At 43.3% G+C, this 23,199-nt stretch overlaps 1 protein-coding gene and 1 pseudogene across 2 annotated transcripts in view; one reads left to right on the forward strand and one right to left on the reverse strand.

Annotated features, from left to right (window-relative positions):
* Slc24a3 (solute carrier family 24 member 3) overlaps window positions 1-23,199 on the forward strand; it is a 502,316-nt gene that overhangs the window by 400,206 nt on the left and 78,911 nt on the right.
* Window positions 10,861-10,979, reverse strand: LOC120102073 (small nucleolar RNA SNORA17; annotated as a pseudogene).

Raw genomic sequence — 23,199 nt, forward strand, 5'->3', positions numbered from 1 at the left:
CTAGGAAACTTCTTGGGGAATTCTCAAGCACTTGCAAAGTCAAGGACTCAGAAAGAGAGGCAGATAAGTGAGCCAGAAAGAAAGTATATAAGTGCCACACTGCACCTGTGCTGAGAGAACTTGGGGGTAAGAGACTGCACAGGAATAGTCAGAGTAGCTCGGTGGCATGTGGGGACCTGAACAGAGTTTCTGAAAAGCTGTGTCAAGGAGGTAATATGCTGGCTTGAGCGAGCACAGCCTCAACAAAGGAGCAAGCATTGGGCCGTCAAGGATGAAACTGCTGAGAACAGAAAGTCTAGCAGACTTAAGCAGATGCAGAAAGGGCACACGGAGGTGGAAGAGACAGGGTAGTATGCAGAGCAGCTCTTCAGGAGCGGAGACACTATGGAAAGATATTTTCCATTTGTCGCCATACTAGCGCCACTATTTAGAGCCTTGGATGATGAGTCTCTGATCAAAGAGGGCAAGCAAATGGGAAATCTGTGGCCTGATGAGTTTTCACTCTCTGGGTACAATTGGGAGAGCATGAGGAGGACTTTTACAGCTCTCTGTGCTTTGAGGAAACTGTGGTCTAAGGTCTAAGGGAAAACAATATTCCAACCATGCAAGAACATGTTTTATCCCTGGAGCATTAGGGTGGGTTCATGAGTTTGGTGGTGGGATTGGGGTGGGGGGGTTTAAACAATAAAAGCTTCCAAATGTGGTAACTTGAATTCAGAGTCTTCTGTTGGACAAGAAAAGGAGATCTTTTTAGCTCACATGTATGCCTGACTCTGGGCATCTTTCCCAAGAGAGTTGGAAAACATAGCACCACAACATTTCACTGCTATCATCTGTTTGTTTTGATGTTATTCACCTTCACACCATAAAGTGTTTCTCAAAAGGGGCCCTCAACACTTGGGAACTTTGTGCACCAATTGTTAGTACCCAGTGTATTTGTTCTGGAGTGAGGGCCACTAAGACAAGCATAAACCCTGTAGATTATTTTGCATAGGTTCAACCTCCAAATAGCTTTAGGTATTACACTAACAATGTTTATTAGGAGTATTTAATGACCTATAGAATGATACTGTTCAAAGTGGAAGCCACTAGCTACTCATAGCCGTTCAAATTTAAAAGAATGAAAACCACATGGAATTAAAAATCGAATTCTTTGAGCATTCAAGTTTCACTTCCAGTGCTCATAACCACATTTGATCAGTGGCTACCGTACTAGACAGCACAGTGTAAACAATGTCAGCTTTACAAAATATTCCACAGTACAACTGAATCACACACATTATCTTGGGTTTTCCAGTGGTGGGTAAAAAAGGACCTACCTAGAATGATTGGGAATTGCATTCTATAATTCAGTCCACTGCATTGTGTTACACAAACTATGCAGTTGTTAGGGAAGGAAAGTGAGCAGATGATCAAGTATAGCTCCCACGGGTAGACTTCAAACTCAGTGAATGAGCTCTGAAGTATCATGTGTCTGTTGCTATGTAACAAACTGCTCCAAGAGTCCATGACATCAAAGAACCACAGTATCATTTTGCTTATAATTTCATGGGTGAGAGATCTGACCTCAACTCTGGGTATGACACATCTGATCTGGGATGTTGCTGTCGGGGTTTACTGAAATACCTCAATGCCTCAGTTTCTCCAACAGGCTAACTCAAGACTATTCACGTGGTGGTAAAAATGGCCTCAGGAGAAAACTAAACGCATAAGGCTTCCTAAAACAAAGACTGAAAATCGGTCCCCACTGGTCTGTTGCATCCTATGTCTGTCTCGAAGCAAGGAATATCAGATTTGAGAGATGCATAAAGAATAGATTCATCTAGAGCAGTGGTTCTCCACCTTCCTAATGCTGAGACTGTTTAATACGGTTCCTCATGCTATAGTGACCCCAACTATAAGATTGTCTTTGTTCCTACTTTAAAACTGTAATTTTGCTACTGTTGTGAATCATAATATGTAAATGTCTCATATGCAGGATGTCTGCTATGTGACCCTCACAGGTTAAGAACCACTGTTTTAGATGGCACAAGCGTGAAGGGAGCTTGTATTATTTCAGCAATCTACTCAATAGAGCCCGGACATATGCTTCAGGGTTGTAAATAAAATTACGATGTTTGTCTCCCATCTGGATGTCTCAGAGAAGAAATACTCATCAGTGACTTCCTTTGTAGTGAGATGTCATTATATACCCTGTTACTTGATGAGACAATATTAACAGTATGCTAATGTCATATTTTAACTTCATCCAGTTATTACCAATCCCACAGAACACCATCAGTCACTGGGGAAATTCATAGGATCTGAATTTACTAAGAAAGTCCCCATTTACGTCCGTCTTCGGTCAATCCCACCTGTCAGCCCTTTTCTACTGGATGGGGTTGCAGCTGCCAGTAACAGCTGCAACAATAACACTAAAGTCTCTATACTTCCATTCCTTATAGGAGCCAGCGTGAACACAAATGACACACTATGTCATTTATCCCCTAAGGAGTATATTTATTCAGGAACAGCTGGCCAAGAGTGAATGCAAGTGTGGGACTTCCCAAAATACACATCTTCTCTATGCAATCCCAATTGCCACCTCATCCCCACCAAGGTTTCAATGTAGCACACTCTCTTACAGCATTTGAAATCATTCTAAATTTCATTTTCTTCCTATTCATCCGTAAGAGTCATTTTTTAAAATGTTCCTCCTGATTTGTACAGCTGACCACAACTTTGCAGAATACCTTTGAATTTATCTTAGTAATTAGCATACTTCGGTATTATTCGGATTTGTAAAGTATCGATTTTCAGATAGTGATAGTCACCAAGGCCAATTCCCATGTATCAGGACTAAGGAAGAAAACAACATGCCAGGCTCCAGAGCAAGCAAGAACCTGAGCTCAGTGTGGTCATGTCAGGCCCAAAGGAGGCGAATTGTCCTGTTTCAGTGGAGAAGTGCCTATTTTTATTCCATTTTCATAGTAAGTGACCCCCAAATTGGACATTGACTTGGACAGATTCAAACCCATCTTTATAATACCTGCAACTCATTTCAATAGCAATTGGATATTTCTTAGTCCCATCCTTTGGGGTCTAAGTAGGTCTTCTTGAGAACACACAAGCTTAAATAGTTAGTCTCGCTCCTAAACCTTCATTCCTGTGTTAGCATGCTGCGTATACCACAACAGTGTTCATGTGAAATTACTCTGGTGGTCTTACTGCGCCTCCTGAGGATTTTGTCCATCAAATGCCAGGGCAAACAATGAATAATGTAGGAAGAAAACTAGTGTTCAGAGTCTAAGTCCCCTCGTCCTGCTGAGAAAGCACTGAGCACTACAGATGCTATCAATATGACCATTTGACCAGCCATCCCCTTCTCAGTGTAAACATGTGCCGTTATAGAGAGCCAGTTAAAAAGTTCCCATAGACCGTCTTGGAGGAGTGGTTGGACAAGAACAAGGTCCCTTCAACTTCTATTGAAAACTCTTTCATATGGTTTTATGAACTGGCGTGAAATGCCTGGCCTCGCAGAGGGCTGCAGGTTAAGCCCATCAGGGTAGAGCATATCAAATATCCTTATCTGAAAACAAGGAATGAGTTGTATCCGAGAGGCTTCTGAATACAAGACACTTAGGCAAGATCTAGCAAAACAAAAGGCAAACTTAGGGATTTGTGATATCCACAGATGCCCCTACCTTCTGGTTAGACTCACCTAAATTCTTCTATGCCGTGTCATAATTAATTACACAGAGAATCTTTCCCACTCACCATTTCTTACCATTTTAGCAATTCTATGTTTGTTATTACTGTTGTTGTTTCTAGATGTTCTTTCTAATGTATTTTCCTACTACCACCATATCTCCTGCATTGAACAAGTGGGATTTTATGAAAGTCCTTTGATTCATTCCATCACTCAATGACCTGAGACAATTTTTGTCCATTGTCTATTTAGGACCCCTGCCTACTTACCCCTTTTATGGACATAAAAATGCATTGTGCCTTTTGTTTACCTGTAGCATGGGGATGCAGGAAAGGCACAGGTTGAAAAACTAATAAGTATTTTAGCAGTGAAGAGAAATAACAAAACAAATCCAAAAACAACTGACATATTAGGCAAAGAACGAAAGAATATGACAAGTCTGACCAAGATTACTTCAGTGTCCTACTTTATTAGTTAGTGGATCTGGAAGCAACACAGTGGCTTTCCTTGATGAATGTTCACTAAATAATTCATGAACAAGGTGGGAAAATGGGAAGCCTCCCATGCTCCTTCCTTCCCCACTGGACTCCATAACAAGATGAGGACCAGACCTCTTCTGAGAGAACCTCAAAAAAATCACTAGAAACATGACCCTCTGTGGGCAGGAGGCCAAAGAGAAGCACAGTGTGGGAGTTAAGAAATTCTGCCACACTTAAGGCACCAAATTCTATTCTCCAGCTAGAAGCATGCTAAATTGGAATGGAATGCACAATCATGGCTTCTCCCGTAAGAGGGAAAAGAGACTAGGACATCCTGCATTGGCTGTTGAAAGCTGTGTAGGGATTTTTTTCTGTCTTGCCTGACACAGAGCACTGAAGAAGAAAGATACCAGCATGGTACAGGTGCTTGAGGACCTCTGAGAACAGTGGCAAGCCCTTTCATAGTCCACAATACCAGACATTTTATTATCACAACTGACACTAGAGGGAGCACTTGAGTAGAAACAGGCTGAGCTCTGCCACTGGCTGGGGAATAGATCCACAAGCACAGAGAAGATACAGGAGGCCTTCAGACTCTCTCCCAGGGGTGATTGAAGAGCCTGTTCCCGCTGGTGAAAACAGCCCATAGCCCAAGAACAAGCGGCTTTGTTTCAATGATCGAATCTCAACAAAACATTAAAAGGTAATTTTAAAAATGCAAAACATGACCCAGTCAAAGGAACAAATCTCTGAAATGAATACTAGGGATGGCAGTCTCCAAATTTTCTGTGTGTGTGTGTGTGTGTGTGTGTGTGTGTGTGTGTGTGTGTGTGTGTGTGTGTTTATGCATATATATGTGTGTGTTTATGCATATATGTATGTATATGTATATAATAACAATTAGTGATAAAAGGCATGAATTTGAAAGAGAGCAAGGATGGATCTATGGAAAGGCTTGAATGGGAGAAAACAGAAGGGAGAAATGATGTAATTGTATTATAATCTCAAAAAATAAGAAACATAGTCATTTTCAGAAGAATTCAAAATGACCCTTATCCAGGTACTAAGAATGCAAAAGTCAACAAAGGCAACAAAAACAAGACTCTGTGTGTGTGTGTGTGTGTGTGTGTGTGTGTGTGTGTGTGTGTGTGTGTGTGTTTCCCTAGAGGGAATCAATAGGGAGTTGTCCTAAGCAGAACAGAGACACTTGAGATTGTGGGAATAAAGGACAAAAAGGAAAAAGAGACCTGGGGGCACCTGCCTGTAATCCCAGCTCCTGGGGAGACTGGGGCAGGAGGGTGGCGAGTTCAAAACTCATCTCTGCTACAGAACAAGTTCAAGGTACATGAATTTAGTGAGGCACTGTCTCGAAACAAAAAGCTTAAAAACAGGGTTTGGAATATAGCTGAATGTGTGTTGTCTAGCCTGTTTGAGGTCCCAGGTTCAATCCTAGTGCCGTACAAAACGGAAAAGAATAAAGAAAATACAAGAAACATCTAAGATATCAAATGCACCAATATCTGCATTTATAGAGAAATCAAAGGAAGAATTTGAATAATGTTTAAATTGCTTTCCAATTTGAGGAAGTATGTATATAAATTTGGGGAGTTTTAATAACTAATGGGTATATAACTAATCATATCAGGGGCTGATCAATGCTGGGCACTTGACTAGCATTGAAAGGCCCTGAGTTTGAACTGCAGCAATGAAAAGTAAATTAACTGGGGATCCGGCACAGTTATTCATGCACGAAAGACAAGCGCTCTACCAACTCAACTGCATACCAGCACAAGTATCTGTTAGACGATTATTACTGTAATTTTCGTAGTGTGGTTCAGATCAATAGCTCATAGGGGCTTGCTCCCCAGTTATCGGTACTATTGGAAAGTTGGTGACTCTTTAACTGGGATCCTGCTCAGAGGAAGTGAAGTCATCATATCCCTTGATGTATCTAAAAAGTGATGTTGAGACCTCGGTCCCTCCTGTTCTCTCTCTGCTCTCAGCTTATCAAGAGTTGAGCCGCTTCCTCCTATCGTCCCTCCCACTATGATGAATTGCTTCATCAAAGGTCCAAAGAAAGGGGGATAGTGACCATAGACTGGACCTCTAGTCCCATGAGCCAGAAACAAAGCTCTCTTTTCGGCTAACTCTCCTCTGGTATTTTAGGACTGTGATAGGAAGGTGAGCTGACACAGAAAAAGACTGAGTTTGCTGAGGTTGTATACAATGTGACATACCCTATGAGGATTGACAACTTTGGTATCGGAGTTTCAGTTATTAAATTTGTAATTATCAAATGTTCCTTTACTCTGTGTTTTATATGAAAATGTGTCAAAATCCAAATACATTTAGAGTTCTGCAGAATAAAATAAAACTGAAGCTAATTATCTCTTTCCCCCATCTACTGTGAGAACGAAGACCATTCTCAGCAATCAGACCGTCGACATTCCAGAAAATGTCGCCATCACTCTGAAGGGGCACACAGCCATTGTGAAGGGCCCCAGGAGAACTCTGAGGAGGGACTTCAGTCACATCAATGTAGGCCTGAGTCTTCTTGGAAAGAAAAAGAAAAGGCTCCATGTTGACAAATGGTGGAACTGGCCACTGTCAGAACCATCTGCAGTCATGTTCAGAACATGATCAAGGGTGTTACGCTGGGCTTTCATTACAAGATGACGTCTGGGGATGTTCCCTTCCCCGTCAATGTCATTATTCAGGAGAATGGGTCTTTGGTTGAAATCCGAAATTTCTTGGGTGAAAAATACATCCGCAGGGTTCGGGTGAGGGCAGGTGTTGCCTGTTCTGTCTCTCAAGCCCATGAGGATGAATTAATCCTTGAAGGAAAGATACTGAACTTGGTTCAAATTCAGCGGCTCTGATTCAGCAAGCCACAACAGTGAAAAAACAAAGATATCAGAACTGTGAAGCAGGCTGATGAATGAGACCTCAGTTTCCTAGCTCCAGAAACAAGATCCTGATCACAAGTACAATGTGGGCTCTTTGGGGACAAAAAAAGACTTACATTTTGAAAAAATAAAATAAAGACTCTTTCAAGCAGTGGGCAAAGAGTGACTCATCATATACAGGGGTTCCATGAGCCTGCTGGTGGATTATTTCTCACAGAGCCTTGTAGATTAGAAAGGAGAGGGATAGGATATTCAAAGGACTAAAAGAAACTACCAACCAGGAATGGTCTACAACAAAACTCTCCTTCAAAAATGAAGAATGTAATGACTGTCCCAGATAAGGCCAAGAGTTCGTTAGCATCAGACCTGCCAACAGATGCTAAGAGAGGCCCCTAAAGTTGAACTGAGTAAGCTAGACAGTACCAGGAGGGTCAGCTGCACATGCAGACATATATCCCCATAACATTCTAATGTCAGTACACACCCATTAATCCGGGCAAATCACTTTTTGAGAACATCCTGGGATAAGATGAATTAGAAATTACTGATAAATGGTAAGACATTTCTGTGTAACCCAAGAGACTCTGGGAAGCCACTTCGCCATAGCTTACACAAGGTTCTATTCTGTATGTTAGAGTTACACAGTTGGGTCTGGAGGAGACAATCAGGGCTTACATATCAGACAAAGCTGGAAAATAGGACAAAGGCAGCTTGTGATGTAGAATGTTCTTGTTCCATACATGAGTATCAGCAAGATATGTGGTGAATAGGAACCAGTAAAATATTCCTCATGCCCTACCATATTTTATTTCCACCATTTAAATGACTGGAGAATCTGGTAGAAAATATAAATGTCCAGAAACCTTGGGTTCTCTGCCACTTACAATGGCCAGGTAACCTGGGTTCTGAAAAAGGCTCTGATGACAAAAAAGAAAATGAGTAACAAGTCAGGATCAAAGAGGGGCCATTTGAGAAATTTAAAAGCAAAGATTCTAATTCTACATTAGAACCTGGACATTGGGAAAATATGTTCTCTCCAAAAGCAGGGTGTCCTTTCCTCAACCAGGAGCACAACACGCCCTTTCTTAACTTGGCTTGGTAATGTATAAAACCCAATTTTCTTATTTAGCACAGTTGCCATAGCTCTCACATAAATTCCACTATTCCAAAGGATTTTAAGTGTCAAATTAGGCTACAGTAAAGGGACTGACTATCCATTGGTCAACCAGAGAGGCATGGTCCAAGGAAAATGTAACTTCCACATCCAGAGCAGCAGTAAGGGAGAATTCTCCATAGAAGTGTTTTTGAACAGCGTCATAGAAGTTCATTCTGACCCCTGAGCTGCCCAGGCTCGAATGTGTGAAGCAACATGCTCTCTACCCGGAATGAAGCCAATTATGTGAACCACCCCATCATTATGTAGAACATAATTGGCATGACCCTGTCAGCGTGTATGTGTGTGTGGCATGCAGATACCAGTGACTTTCAAAGTAGTGAGAGTGATGATTCAAAATGTTGTTTTGACAAAGTCTCCCAGGGATGTAGGCGTCATAGAAAATGTAAAATAAAGCCAAGACATCTGCTTTCAATTTGTAGAATGATAATGCTTCCCTCTCTCACCTTCCCATGATCAGGAAGAGCAGAAGGAAGGAGATGTGCTGGAAGCAGCATTCTGTGTGACTTGGTGTTGGTACTGTATGTATAAAGGGAGATAATGTAAATTATGGAGACTGATATTTTAATTTTTTATTGGTTCTTTGTGAATTTTACATCATGTACTCCAATCCCACTCATCTCCCCCTCCCCTCATACCTACACTCCACCCTTGCAATCCCACCCCCAACAGAAAAAATATACTGTGGGGGATATAATATATATATGTGTATGTATATATATATATATATATGTGTGTGTGTGTGTGTGTGTGTGTGTGTGTGTGTGTGTGTGTGTATAATAGTATATACCCTTTTGTCCACACATCTTTGCTTGCAAATGCTCATTGCAATGACTCTTTTGCCTGGCCTCTGTCTTCTGGCACTCTATCAATACTAGAACCACACTGGGACTCCTCTTGGATATCCTGTTGTTGGCCTCTGTCATGGAGACCCTGTAGCTTTGGATCTGTAGGACCAGCCCCTTCACATACTCCAGCACTTCACCGATGGGGTAGATGCTAGAGTGAGCCAAATCAAAGCCCTGGATCTGGGATGAGAGGTATCTGAGCTGGTCAGCCTGACTGCTCTCCACTCTCATGCCTTCAGGGCCAGGTCACCCATGTCCCTACTACCAAGGCCAGCTCTATCCTGTTGCCTAAGTGAAGTACATGACCTCTATTCGTGAGTATTGCAGCTGGTGAGGGGCATGATCAGTTCTCCCACTCTCATGACTCTGGGGCCAGCTCTCCTTCCTGCCATAGATGGCAAGGGATGGGGGAGGGGAGGGAGGGAAGGGATCTCTCTCTCATCCAGGCCACTGCCCAGTAGACAAGAGGAGGTGCAGCTCTCCCACACCCATGCCCTCAGGACTGGCTCACCCACAACCCCCACATCCAGGGCCAGCTCTACTGTGTTGCTAAGACAAAGAGCAGGCCTGCTCTCTTGAGTGCTGCAGCAGGTGAGGGGCAGGGCCAGCTCTCCCGCACTTATGACCTCAGGGCCACCTCCCTTGCCTGCTATATGTGGCAAGGGGTAAAAGAATATCATCTCTTCTCTTGTCCATGTCACTGTACAGCAGGCAAGTGGTGGGGACAGCTCTCCCATGTCCCTGCCATAGAGCCAGTTCTGTTGTGCTGCCCTGGTGAGGTACAGGGCTCACTCTCCCAAGTGCTGCAACTGGTGAAGGGCAGGGCCAGCTTCCCTGCTTTCAGGACCCAGGTCTCCCATGTGCCACAGATGGTAAGGAACAAGGAGGGAGGAGAGTATCTCTCCCTCATCCAGATTACCAAAAGAGAGATGAATGGTAGGGCCAGATCTCCTGTACTTGTATCCTCAAGACCAACCTACCCACAACCCCCCCACTGTGCAGTGCCCACTCTCCCAAGTACTGTAGCTGGCTGGGGTGGGATCAGCTCTCCTATGAGGCCCAGTTGAGGGGTACAGCCAGTTCTGCCCAGCCCTCAGACATTAACATGGGTGGCAGCCCAGACCAGGGATATCCACCTGGCCTTTAGTGGTAACAGACCCCTGTTGCTAGAGGGCCACTGGACCCAGACATGACCCCAGAGACAGCCCAGTCCAGGACCCCCACCAGGGTCCCAGGCAGCCTCACCGGCTAGTCACATCAGGCTGCATCTCATTGCCCTCACGTCTCCACATCTGCCTCTCTTCATGGTGCCCACATCCCCCTGTTTCTCTTTCCTCTCTCTACCACTTATTTGTTCCTCTTAGTGGCACCTGGGCTATTTGAGGGTCTGGGGTTGTCGCAGGAATGGTCTCAGGTGTGCTATTCCCTGCTAGTGTATTATGGCACTGGGAGGGGGCATGAACATAGTCTGCCACTCATCCCACTCATCACCCTCAGGCCTGTGTGGTGCCTGACTGGTGGTCGTCACATGCTAGCTCCCTGTCCAGGCCACAAGGCACTGGTCTGGTGGTCATCTCAGGCTCACTCCTTGCATAGCCTGCCCATGTGTCCCCATGAGAGGGTTGTCTGTCTGTGACCCACTCCTACTTGGGGCCTTAAGTCCCAGATTGTGTTCTTTTATTATCTGGCCTGTCCGTGGTCCTGGGAGCCATTGGGGCCTGCTCAGTGCCAGACTGGTGGTCATCTCAGGCTCACTTTTTTGGGGCATGTTAGGCTACGAATCATTCAGCTGTCCCTAGGTCAGAACACTGGGTATAGATACAGCCTGTCTCCTCTCAGCACATGTGACCCAGCATCCCCACCTATTATGCCTCTGGGAACAGTGAAACTTTCTTTTAATTTTTGCAAATGTCTGTCACTCTCTTGTAATTACTAAGCTGCTCCACGCACAGTGCAGGGACCTCCCAGTCACACTTTGGTCTCATGAATCAACATTACGTTACATTTTAAGAACAAGCAGGAGCGCCACACTTTTGTAAATCTGAGGCACTGATGCTGCGGTATCATGGAAGAACATGACCCGAATCCAAACTCAGGTTTCCTTGAAGGTTAGTGAGGGAAAATACAAACGTTACAAACTTGGGTTTTGTGCACAGAGGGATTTGGGAGCCATTACGCCAAATGAAATATGCCAGATATAGAAGGATAAATATTGTTATGTTTCTACTTACATGGGGTACTTGGGCAGTCAAGGTTAGAGACGGAGAGTAAGGATGGTTGTCAGGACATTGGACTAGTGGGGAGCGGGAATTCTAGTTAAGTAGATGATAATAATGGCACAATAGTTACTGCCGGCAAACATTTTTATAAGAAAAGGCCACCCACAAAAGCACAAGCTGAATGGATGTAGTATTTGATATTAACTGCAGCATGATTCATAAAAGCTAAGTTACAGAACCAGCCTAGGTGTCCATCATGGAGGAACAGATAGAGAAACTGTTACATGTGTACACAATGGAGTTCTTGTCCCCCAAAAAGAAGAATGGAGTGATGTCCCTGCCAGGAAAGTGGGTGGAGCTGATGGTAATCACATTAAGTAATCAAATTAGTCTCAGAAAGACAAGTGTGCATTTTCATATGTCTAGTATGTTTTATTTTGTGATTCCCAGATTTTTATAGACATCTATAAAGCCAGATATGCATATACGACATCAAAGTAGAAATGAAGCTAACTAGGAGAACAGGAGAGGGTGGGGCATGAAAGGGGGCTCGGCCGTGTAAGAGAACATATTCAAGAATGCAAGATATGCGTGTATAAAGAAGTATAAAGTAAATTTAAAAGGAAAATGTGTGTATCCATGTGTGTATGTTCTGTGTGTATAAATACACATCTATTATTTGGTTGCAACAACAATTAAATGGTTAAGACAGTAAAGCATATATTCTGATTTTTAAAGATCATTTTGTTTTCAATTATGCACAAGTGTATGGGTCTGTGTGTGGGTTTGTGCAGGTGAATGCAGGTTTCCCGTGGATGCCAGAGGCATCAGGTTCCTTGGAGCTAGAGTTATAAGTGTTCGTGAGCTGCCCAGCATGAGTCTAGGAACTGAATTCAGGTCCTTTGTAAAAGCAATATGCACTCTTAACTGCTGAGCCATCTCGCCAACCTTTATCCTAATATTTCTTTAAGCTTTTGAAAGCGTTCCTCCAGACTTTGGCAAATGTGGCTCTTAGTATCCCCTCTCGGCTATGGGACTTGGAGAAACATGCCCTAAGCTGCCAGTCCCTCTTTGGAAAGTGAGATAGCCCTGAGTACCTACCAGGGCTGTGGGAACAATTACAGCATACAGTAGACCCATTAAAAACTCAGCATACCCTGTACACAGCCTCAAGTGTAGGGCTTCAGTGCCCCCACTGACCATTAGGACAGCAGGACATTTTAATTTCAGAACTTAGAACATCTGTCAGCTTGGGGCTGGCAGAGGCCGGCAGCAGCTGATCCCTGGTGTGACTTCCACAGCAAGACAGGTGTGGGACTTTCCCTTTGCTTCTGCACATATTACCAAAAGCTTAATCACTTCAAACAACCCAAGTTGATGTTCTCACAGTTTTAGGAGTCAAACAAGATATTGGAATGGCTGAGTTCCTTCTGGAAGGATCAAAGGGACACTGCCTTTCTCAGCTCCCAGGGGCTGCCTATGTTCCTTGAGCATGGTCCCTTCCTTGTGTCACCTGAGCCTCTCACCACCATCACAACACCTCCTGCCACTCCCTTAGCCTCTCATTTTTCCTCCTTATAAGGATCCTTGTGGATATTTAGGGACTTCGACAAAATGCTTCTCATTGTGAAACAAACACATCCTCAGCTTCTGGGATCAGGAGCTTAACTGACTGCAGCAGACACCTTCCCCCTTAGGAAACCATCATACAGACCTTGCTTGTCACCACTGAGCTCTGTGGCAGGGATAAGGGGCAATCATTTCGTAGGTTACGCATCCTTGCTAATAGGTCTAGTATGGTGACCCCCATCTTAGACAATCCTTCACAAAACACACATCATTGTCTGCACCTTCTTGGACCCTGCTTACTGAGTCTGTCTGCCTGCCTTGCACAGGATTATCTGCCCAGTGGGGTGTAATTGCTTATTAAGTAGGGATATGCTTTCCATTTAGTTGGGTGGGGTGGGAAGGAATTTTTAACTGTTTAGAACAGTAGTTCTCAAGCTTTCTAAGGCTGCCACCCTTTAGAACAGTTCCTCGTGTTGTGGTGACCTCTAACCATAAAATTATTTTTTTTCCTGTTTTATAACTAATTTGCTACTGTTATGAATCGTAATATAAACATCTGTGTTTCCCAATGGTCTTAGGTGATCCCTATGAAAAGGTCATTCAGTCCACTGGTTGAGAACCTCTCTGGTTTAGAGCATTGGCTTCTCTGTCATTCAGCTAGCTCTGGTCTGGGCCATAAAATTCCAGCCGGTTACTGTAATCCTGCATTGCCCCCATCTGTAAAGTAGAGACTACAGCATTTATTCACTGCACCGGTCAGTTAGGGCCAGCAGAACAAAGGACCACAGGTGTGAGGCTGAGCCAGCAGAAAGCTTGGGTTTGGTTTAGTTCGGTATGGTATGGTTTGGTATGGTTTGCTTTCGTTTCTTTTTTTCCCCTCACAGTTAGAAAGCTGGAAAGCTGGGTCACGGTGTTGAGGCAGTCGTTCCTTCTCAAGTCTTTCTCCTAGGTATAGCAATAGCCATCATATCTAGGCGTCTTTGCCAAGTCTCCTCTTGGATATTTTTGTATACCAAGCTCCATTTTTTCCAAAGATGCCAGTCCTTTTTTGTTTTTAAGGTTTATTTTATTTATATGAGTACTCTATAACTATCTTCAGACCTATCAGAAGAGAACACCAGATCCCATTACAGATGGTTGTGAGCGCCACCATGTGGTTGCTGGGAATTGAACACAGGACCTCTGGAAGAGCAGTCAGTGCCCTTAACTGCTGAGCCATCTTTCCAGTCCCCTGATGCCAGTCTTGGAGTTGGGGACCGTCCATTTCTTATTTCAAGACCTTCTCTCCAAATACCGTTACCCTGTTAGGTAAGACCACACTCCTCTCAGTTTTGAGGAGATACAATTTAGCTAAACAGCAAGTATGTATCTCAGAAGAGCTGCATGAGAATTCAATTAGGAAAAGCATGCAGGAAAACATCCTTAGAAAGTGGCTGGCATTCAAATTCATTAAATGCTTCTGCCGCTGCTGCTCTTGCTGCTGCTGCTGCTGCTACTCTTCTTTTTAAAGGAAGTTGTCCAACAGATTCTCTATCTGCTATAAAAGACTTTGTGTGTTTACAAAGGAGAGAAAAGGCTTCCTGTACCTTCGCTTCCTTTCAGGCTGCCTCCGCAGTACTTGGTTTTCCAGGCATAGCCACTCGTGAAGGCTGAGGCGTGACAGTCAAAGGAGAAGCATTTCAGTTCCTTGCTCTATGGCAGTGTTTATACGCTGTTTAAAGGGAGGCTGCCTCTCTCTCTGAAATGCTCCTTATCAAGGCATTCTGGAGTCAAGTTTCCATTTTGGCAATCTGGGTTTTGATTTTCATAGGACCCTTTTGATAAGCTTAGCTTCTCCCCCACAACTCCTGGAAGCCAGAATTCTGTTTGTTGAAAACCCAAGAAAAAAGAGATGCATTTACTCATTTCAGTTGCCCAGCTGGTACCAGAAATTCTGTCTGGAAGACTCCAGACCTCTTACAGGGAAACAGGGTATTTTTAAAAATTTGGATCTAAAGCAACCTAATAGTGTCCATGAAAACATTTATTCCACCCTGAGCAGCCATATGTCTCTGCATTTACCAACTTTTGTTATAATTTTGTAATAATTCCTGCTTAAAGCTGGCAGCAGCATTGTCTATGGCTATAAATAAAAATAGTTAAAAAGCCATTTGGACCCCTGACAGTTTCACTAAACAACAGTAGTAACTTCATTTTTGAGGCTGGGGTTTTGATGGATTTTACAATGCCCGGCTTCTCCTCTGAATAGTAAGTCATAGACCAGGAAGGAGTTCGTGGGTTCCCACCCATGCCTGCTGAACTACCAACTACTGAGGAGGGGTCCTGGGGAAAGGGAGGTCACAATCTTCAGTTGCATATCCATGGAAGAAAGATCCCATCAGGCTCCAGACGCCAATGGTGGTTCCAAGCATATCAACATGCAGAGGTTCTGGGTTTAACCCAATGAATAAAATAAAAAAAAGAAAAAGAAAAAGAAAAAGAAAGGAAATAGATGGGGGGATGAGGGAGAGACTGGAGGAGTCGCTATAATCAGAATACGCTTCATTCAAGTATGAAATTGTCAACAAATTCAATAAAAGTTTCTTAAAAGATTTATTCCACAATGTTAATAGCATTTTGCCCAAACTGCTGTCATCCGAACTGTCCATTGGCCAGTAAATCAGCAAACAAATGGAATGTGGATCAGCAATAAGAGGAAACAAATCATCGTCACAAAGCTCAGCACAGAGGAAGGTCAAGGACACAGAGTGAACGAAGCAGACGGGGAAGTCTGAACACTGTGTAATCGCACTTGCGTGACGTCCTTGGAGAGTGAGTCTGCTCTGTGGGGCTAGAAATCAGGGCCGTGGCTATACCAATATAGATGTTCTCTATATGTTGGGGGTATAAATATACCGATATGCTACATTTTTTATGACTCATTAAGTTACAGATTTTACGAGGGTATATTTTGTAGCCTAGAAGCTGAACTTCGAAACTTCTGCTGAAAAGTCAATTACTGAATAAAAGAGCATTCAACTAAAATAGAAGAAAATTTCTCTTCCACTGGTCGCAGGGTGAGGTTTAGTAAGGCTCTGACTTTTCACACTGGGACATGTGTCCTGTCTCCCAGACACAGCCTACATCTAACTCACGAATGCAGTGAAATGTCCCACTTTGAAGAGTTCCTCTTTTCTTCTGAAGTAATTCACTGTTGCTTCTCACAGGGGACATTTACCACCCATACCTGTAAGCTCTTTGAAACAACAGCATGTCACAGAGTGGATTGATCCACCATCACCTAAGAGGCAGGGAAGGCATTCCATAGCGACCTGAAGAGCTTAATGAACTTCTAGAGGACAGAAAAGAGATGTGGCTCTGTTGACCAGGGACCTAGAAATTACCAATCCAGAGCTCTTACAGAAAAATGTTCAAGAGGAGAAAAAGGACACGAGACAAGATTTTTAGACACACTCATAGAGCATTAAGCATGGACTTAGATAGGGGTATGATATATTGAGACTGTTGTTAGAAAAGAAGGAATTGGGTTAATTAACTGGAGGATTATTACTGGGCCATGGGTATTTCTTGTTGTATAAATGGCCACACAAAACTTAGTAGTATAAAACAAGAGTGATTTAACTTAACTCAATGAGTCTATCGTTCCAAACTGTAGACAGAGCATAGCAAGATAATGATATCTATTCCATACTGTCCAGCAACTCTATGAAAAATCTCAGCATATATTAGGTGAATGACAACTGGAATAATGTTAGGCTCCAGTGACACTCATCTGGAGTGCCTACAGGTGGCCTTCTCTTGGGTCTTAGAGCATCTCACATCGAGGTTGCTCTGGATATCAGATGGCAGCTTAGGACTCTGAGACTGCCTGAGAAGAATAGGCAGTTGTTGTATTCTTTCCTCAAAAGTGTAAATTGTACAACATCTGACAAACTCTATTAGTCAAAAAGTCACCTTTTCCATAGCATAGGTGAGTCAGTCAGTCCTTCCCCATATCAACACACTAGTGACTTTCCCAAGACAGAACCACCAGAAAATCACTTTAGGGCAGATAAAGGTGTTCCCAGGAAAGTGGTTGACTGAGTCTGAGGGTTCTCTGGACCTTTCCGATGCCCGAGGTCATAAAGAGCATCTTGATCGGGTGAAAAAGACCACCTCCCCTCCTATTTTAATTTTATGGGCTCTGTGTCTGCTGTGTCTGCCAAATACTGAGTGTATACTCTTAACATAAAGTTCATCTGTCTGAATACTCTAGGAAGCTTCACAGAGCCAGCAATCAGCCTCACTATTGAAGGGATCTGGGCAGGTAGTCTGTCCATGCCCAAAGCCAAGGCAGGCAACCTTCCACTGCTGTTCTCTGTACATTCATACCTATAGAAATGCTTTCTGAGACTGGCAGACATTTGAGGATCCTTCCCCAAAGGAGGGCCAAAATGGAGAAGCAGAACATCTGTCCACAAAGTAACCAAAGATAATTCTGGTGATAGAAATTTTTTAACATTTTAATTAGTGTCTTCAGAGAGCTCCACAAAGTTATCGAAGCCATAAAATAAGAAGTGGATGTTATTTTTAATTTGTACAGAGACCATGGAGAGTATAGATGAGACTTTTAAAATATAAAAAAAATGTTGGCAATGCAAAAGTCAATTTAATTATACATAAGAGAATTTTAAAAGTAGGAAGTGGAGACTAAGAGTGTGACTAAAAATGTAGACGTTTTGCTTGGTATACATGAAGCCCTGGGTTCAGACCTAAAACTGGACATGGTGATGTGTGTCTGCAATCCTAGCACTCAGGGAGTAGAGCTAGAAAACTCAGAGGTTCAAAGTTATCCTCAGCAACATGGCCAGTGCAAGGCTACTGTGTGCTGCATGAGACATGGTCTTAATAAATAAATAGAAGGTGGAGTAAGAGGAGAACAGAAAGATGGTGATCTAAACATCCTCGTCCTAACTTCTGTGGAAGCAAGAGATGTTCCAGAAAGTACTGTGGGAACAGTATGGTTAAACAAGGAAGGAACGAAGGAATGTGACTACAGTTCCTCTCATTTGGTGACCGTCATCCCTGTTGTCTGTCTGTACCCTGAAATCTGGAGTTTACTGTGCTTCTGGGCTATGTTGTGACATGTTGCACATCCTGCCACTCTGTGGAAAATATAAGAGATTAATATGCTCTTTCGGAGTGGAGCAGTGGAAGGTCACGTGTCTGTTCGGGATAGGAGACCTTGCAGGATTGGTGGCTTCTGCTATGAGAGAAGATGCACTAGCCCTTCATAATGAACAGTGATAGAAGCTGGGACTTTTCTGGCAGTTGCTACAGGGAAGTCAACACTCCTGGTGATTGTTTTGGTAACCACTGAATCATGCACAATACATACATGAGATGTCATTACCCAAGCATCTTCTGAGGGAGAGTTTAGTGTAAAAAGGTAAAAGATCTTCTCTTTTTAAACAATTGCTATACTGAACATCTGACTTACTATGATAGTGTCACCTGCTAGGGTACTAACTACCATTTTCTCATCCCTGATCTTGATGACATGGAAGATGGCACAGGTCATAGTCCAGAGCATGTGTGCATTCACAAGAAGTGTGTCTATGCACCAATTTGAACAAGTGATTGTTCACAAAGAAACCTATCCTATGAACCTTCACAGAGCCAGCAACCCGCCTAACTCCTGAAGGAATCTAGTCTGTATGTAGTTTGTACGCATGCAAGGCCAAGGCAGAGAAGATCTCATTTTACTATACCGAGTACATGCATATATACTGTGTATGTGTGTATAGTGTGTGTGCATGTATGTGTGTATAGTGTGCGTGCATGTGTGTGTGTGTATAGTGTGTGTATAGTGTGTGTGTGTGTGTGTGTGTGTGTGTGTGTGTATTACACACACCACTGCCATTGTAACTATTGGTAAGGTCCACTACAATGCCAAATAGGTAGTGCAGGAGGAAGTGTCTCCCATCTCCTGTGAGAAAAAAAAAAAGGAAATCTACAAAAGATTATGAGAGAGAGAGAGAGAGAGAGAGAGAGAGAGAGAGAGAGAGAGATATCAAAATTACAGGATAATGGAATGTGAAATAGAAGCAGAACCATCAAATATATAGAAGGTTTAGTAACCATCACACACAAATATTACTGTATAAGAGGGAATAGGGTGTAATATAACTTACCCAAGTCTTTATTTCTCATAGTGGGACTCAACAGATTGCTGAAGGGGCTTAATCAGGAGTCTTTAAGAGCTTTTGATCTAGCATTATATAAACTAGAACTAAAAGATCTCAAATTGAAAATAATTACAAGTATATATATAGTTCTGGGCCACTGGAGAGGTTAATTAAGAAGTGGGTATATTTCATGTAGAATCCTAAATACCATTTAGTTTTAAATGTGTCAATTTAACTTTTAATATAAGAATAAAATCCTCAAAATGACCCTCAGGAAATAAATTTTAAATGTCCAGGGAAGGAAGATGGAAGAATGACAAGAGAAGCAGAGACAAGGATATGGCCCTATGGTTATATATGGTCATGTCTATGTGGCCATATAGAGAAGCAGAGACAAGGATATGGCCCTATGGTTATATATGGTTATGTCTATATGGACATATAGAGAAGCAGAGACAAGGATATGGCCCTATGGTTATATATGGTCATGTCTATGTGGCCATATAGAGAAGCAGAGACAAGGATATGGCCCTATGGTTATATATGGTCATGTCTATGTGGCCATATAGAGAAGCAGAGACAAGGATATGGCCCTATGGTTATATATGGTTATGTCTATATGGACATATAGAGAAGCAGAGACAAGGATATGGCCCTATGGTTATATATGGTCATGTCTATGTGGCCATATAGAGAAGCAGAGACAAGGATATGGCCCTATGGTTATATATGGTCATGTCTATGTGGCCATATAGAGAAGCAGAGACAAGGATATGGCCCTATGGTTATATATGGTTATGTCTATATGGACATATAGAGAAGCAGAGACAAGGGATATGGCTCTTTGGTTATATATGGTCATGTCTATATGGTCATATAAGCATGACATGCTGGGAAATGTTCTGAAGCTCTTAAATGTCATTGCATTTGATCAGCAGAAGAGCCCATGATGGGGAACCTGTTAATGTCATTAATTCCCTTTTGTAGATGATGAAAATGGGATACCAAGACATGAAATGATCGCTTTTCCAAGCCCAGACAACTCTTAAGTGTTACCTGTGAAATTTACCTTGTGCTGCAGATCCTGGCCCTGGGCCCTTGTGTTTCCCTGCGACTGCCACCATGCCTCAATCCTGCTGGCACGGTGTGCCCTTTCCTCATCTTCTCAATGAGAAAACCAGAGAAAAGAAAGGAGCAAGCTATTTAGGGTCAGTTCGGTGACATCCTAAGTAACCGATGCTGAGGGTTACCCATGGTGAGCGAGATGTGGCAGAGCAAGAAGACTGTTGCTCTTGTTAAACTTAACGGTTATATAAATGCATAACTCCAGGGCTAGAGGGTCAGTGTGTCTCTGTGGGGTTATGTGCACCTGATAGGTGGTGTCTGAGAGACCTGAGCTCTGATCCTCTCTGGGAGCAGTTCATGCTTTTAGTAACTGAGTCTTCTCTCCAGCCACTTGAGAGCTTTTTTTTCCTAATCATAAAGACATGCATTTTTTAAAATCATAATTTATTTTTGAAGTTAATATATAAAACCTACATATCCCCCTCTCCTCACCCCTGCAGCAGCAGGAGAGCTACCCGTGCGGTCATGAGATCTGGAGAACTAGCCCTGCCTCTCACCTGTTGCAGTGATCTGTTTGCTTAGATTTGCTTTGGTTTGCTTAGATTGCTCACATGTTGCTTTGATCTGTTTGCTTAGATTTGCCACAGATACAAGTGACTTCTATGTTCTTACCAACAAGGGACTGACCATGTGGGTCGCAGGTTTACAGACCTGGTTCAGCATGTACCTCAAGTGTCAGCCTAGTCATCCTTAAATGACAATGTTTAAAAAAAATGCAAGGGAAAAAACATGAAAGTGATTGGCATATAAGAAGCAGGGATTTTTTTAAAAGGATTTATTTATTTTTATTTTGTGTACATGTTTTACCTTATGTATGTCTTTGAATCACATGTGTGCAGTAAGTACCTATAGAGGCCACTAGAAAAGAGTGTTGGATCCGGTGAAATTGGAGTTACAGACAGCTGTGGCTGAGCACGTGGGTGCTCAGAAGGGAAGCCAGGCATTCTGGAAGCGCCTGCAGTTGTCTGAACTGCTGAGCCATTGCTACAGCCCCCAGGAAGCGACTTTTAATGGTAACCATTACAGTCTAGGGAAGAGTCTGATTGCTTTGGAAACAGCCTAATATACCAGATCCCCAAAGACCTCACACCATTCAGAGAGGCCATATTTTCTGGAAAGGAGGTAGGGAACTGTGGGTGGTAAACCATGCCAGGAAGCTTGGTAAGGTAGAGCAGGTCTGAGACCCCGGAAACTCAGTGGGGACGCACTTGAGATGTTAGTGCCTCTCTATGCTCCCTGCCAGATTCCTGGCCTGGAACACCTGCCACACTCCACACATAAGGAAAGGTGACCTGTGGTCATGTAGGCCAGAACAGAGTTCACCAAGCTAATGAGGTATCTAGAGACCCTGAGAGTTTAGCCAATAAGCTCCCCTTTCCAGACATTCCTCCCTGCAAAAGATATTTAATCTCTGGTCCACCCTAAGAAGTTGGTATGCGTTGATTTTCCACAATGAACAGTTTAGAACCATGGACTGTCTCTCTCATCAAGAACCTCAGTGCAGAGCATGGGGAAGGCCTTTGTCTACAGAGCCACTGTCTAAATCTCCTGTAGAAGGCCCATGTATGCTTCTAGACAACCGCCTGCAACCTTCACCACAGAGCTCAGCTGGAGCACCCATTTCCCCTCAGCCTCTGGCTAGATGCGGTCCTCAGCCTACAGCCTGCTCTTCCCAACTCCTCACAATGATGCCTAAACGTCCAGCAGTTTGAGAGGATCAGGTCCTGGCCTCGTCGCAGCCCTTTGGATCCCTGATACTTCATTCCTGACTCCTCAGTTCAGCACCCCAGGGACGACTGGGTGCCTGCAGGTCTGGGAACCCCAACTTTGGCTTCCCTCAACTTAGAGTGCGTTTTCACACCCCCAGGACACTGCTCCATGAGTAACCATTCAGCATCAGGGGAGCGGTGTCCCAGTGCTTTCCCTAAAGCCCAGCACCCAGTGTGGGACAAATGCAGCCAAACTCCCAGCTTTTCACCTTCTTACCGGCTGGCCATGGCCAATAGCAGGAAGAACACAGGCCCACAGGGAATTGTAATTAAGACTTCTGCTTGCAAATGTTCTTTTCTCCTAATATATTCATATACAAGATTTCCTTTCTTTCTACAACTTAGGAACAGCTCATACACTTTTCTGTGGATTCTCACACTTCGCTATGGGATTTAGCACAAGTGAATATTACCACTCCAAATGGGAAATTGAAGTAATCCAGAAATAAACAATTTGTGTACCACTGATCACTTGATGCCGTAATGGTAAACAGCAGAGAGAATCTCATGTCTTGCAGCCACGTGCTTTGAAAAGTGACAGAGAGAGGGAGAAGGACACTGCCTTGGGATCTATCTCATCCTTCCTCTTGGCACTTACTCCTATCACTGGACTTTCCACCTGCAGTTTGATTGCAGTTACAGTCCTGTGGAAAGGAGATGCTAGCTACGCTCTCCCATACAGCCTTCACTTGTAAACGGTACAATGGTCATCAGCAGTTAGCTAATACAATGCCTCTGCATGTTACTGTTTAAAAGGCACTCAGCTCTTTTGGGAGACATTTTTGGTTTTGGTTTTGGCTTCTTGTTTGTTGGTTTGGTTTCAGGTTTGGGTTTTATTTGGGGTGTTTTGTAGATGGTTTATTTATTGGTTGCATTAGTCACCCAGTTCCCTCAACTTCCTGCCCAGTTATTTAATACAGACCAAGCCCGGATGTTACTGACACACCACTGTGTTTGAATTCTCAATTTGTTTAATGTGAGGGGATACCGTCCTCTAAGCACACGTTATAAAATGTCCTTGGGTTCAATTTGCCCTGGCTGCAGGACTGATTCATGGGCATCACCTGTTCTCCCTACCCTGAGTCACAAAATTTACTTAAAATAGATTGGCTGCCATTCCACTGAAGCAAGAAGAGCCACAGACATAGCAACTGGAATTGTTTGGTATGAAGATATCACCATACACCTCTGAGGAACACAACCTGAGTCCTCACCCCAGGGAGGATAGGTTGATGCCTCCCTCCCACCTGGAGTT

This window comes from Rattus norvegicus, chromosome 3, assembly GCF_021556685.1.
Source record: "Rattus norvegicus strain SHRSP/BbbUtx chromosome 3, alternate assembly SHRSP_T2T, whole genome shotgun sequence".
Taxonomy (NCBI): Eukaryota; Metazoa; Chordata; class Mammalia; order Rodentia; family Muridae; genus Rattus; species Rattus norvegicus.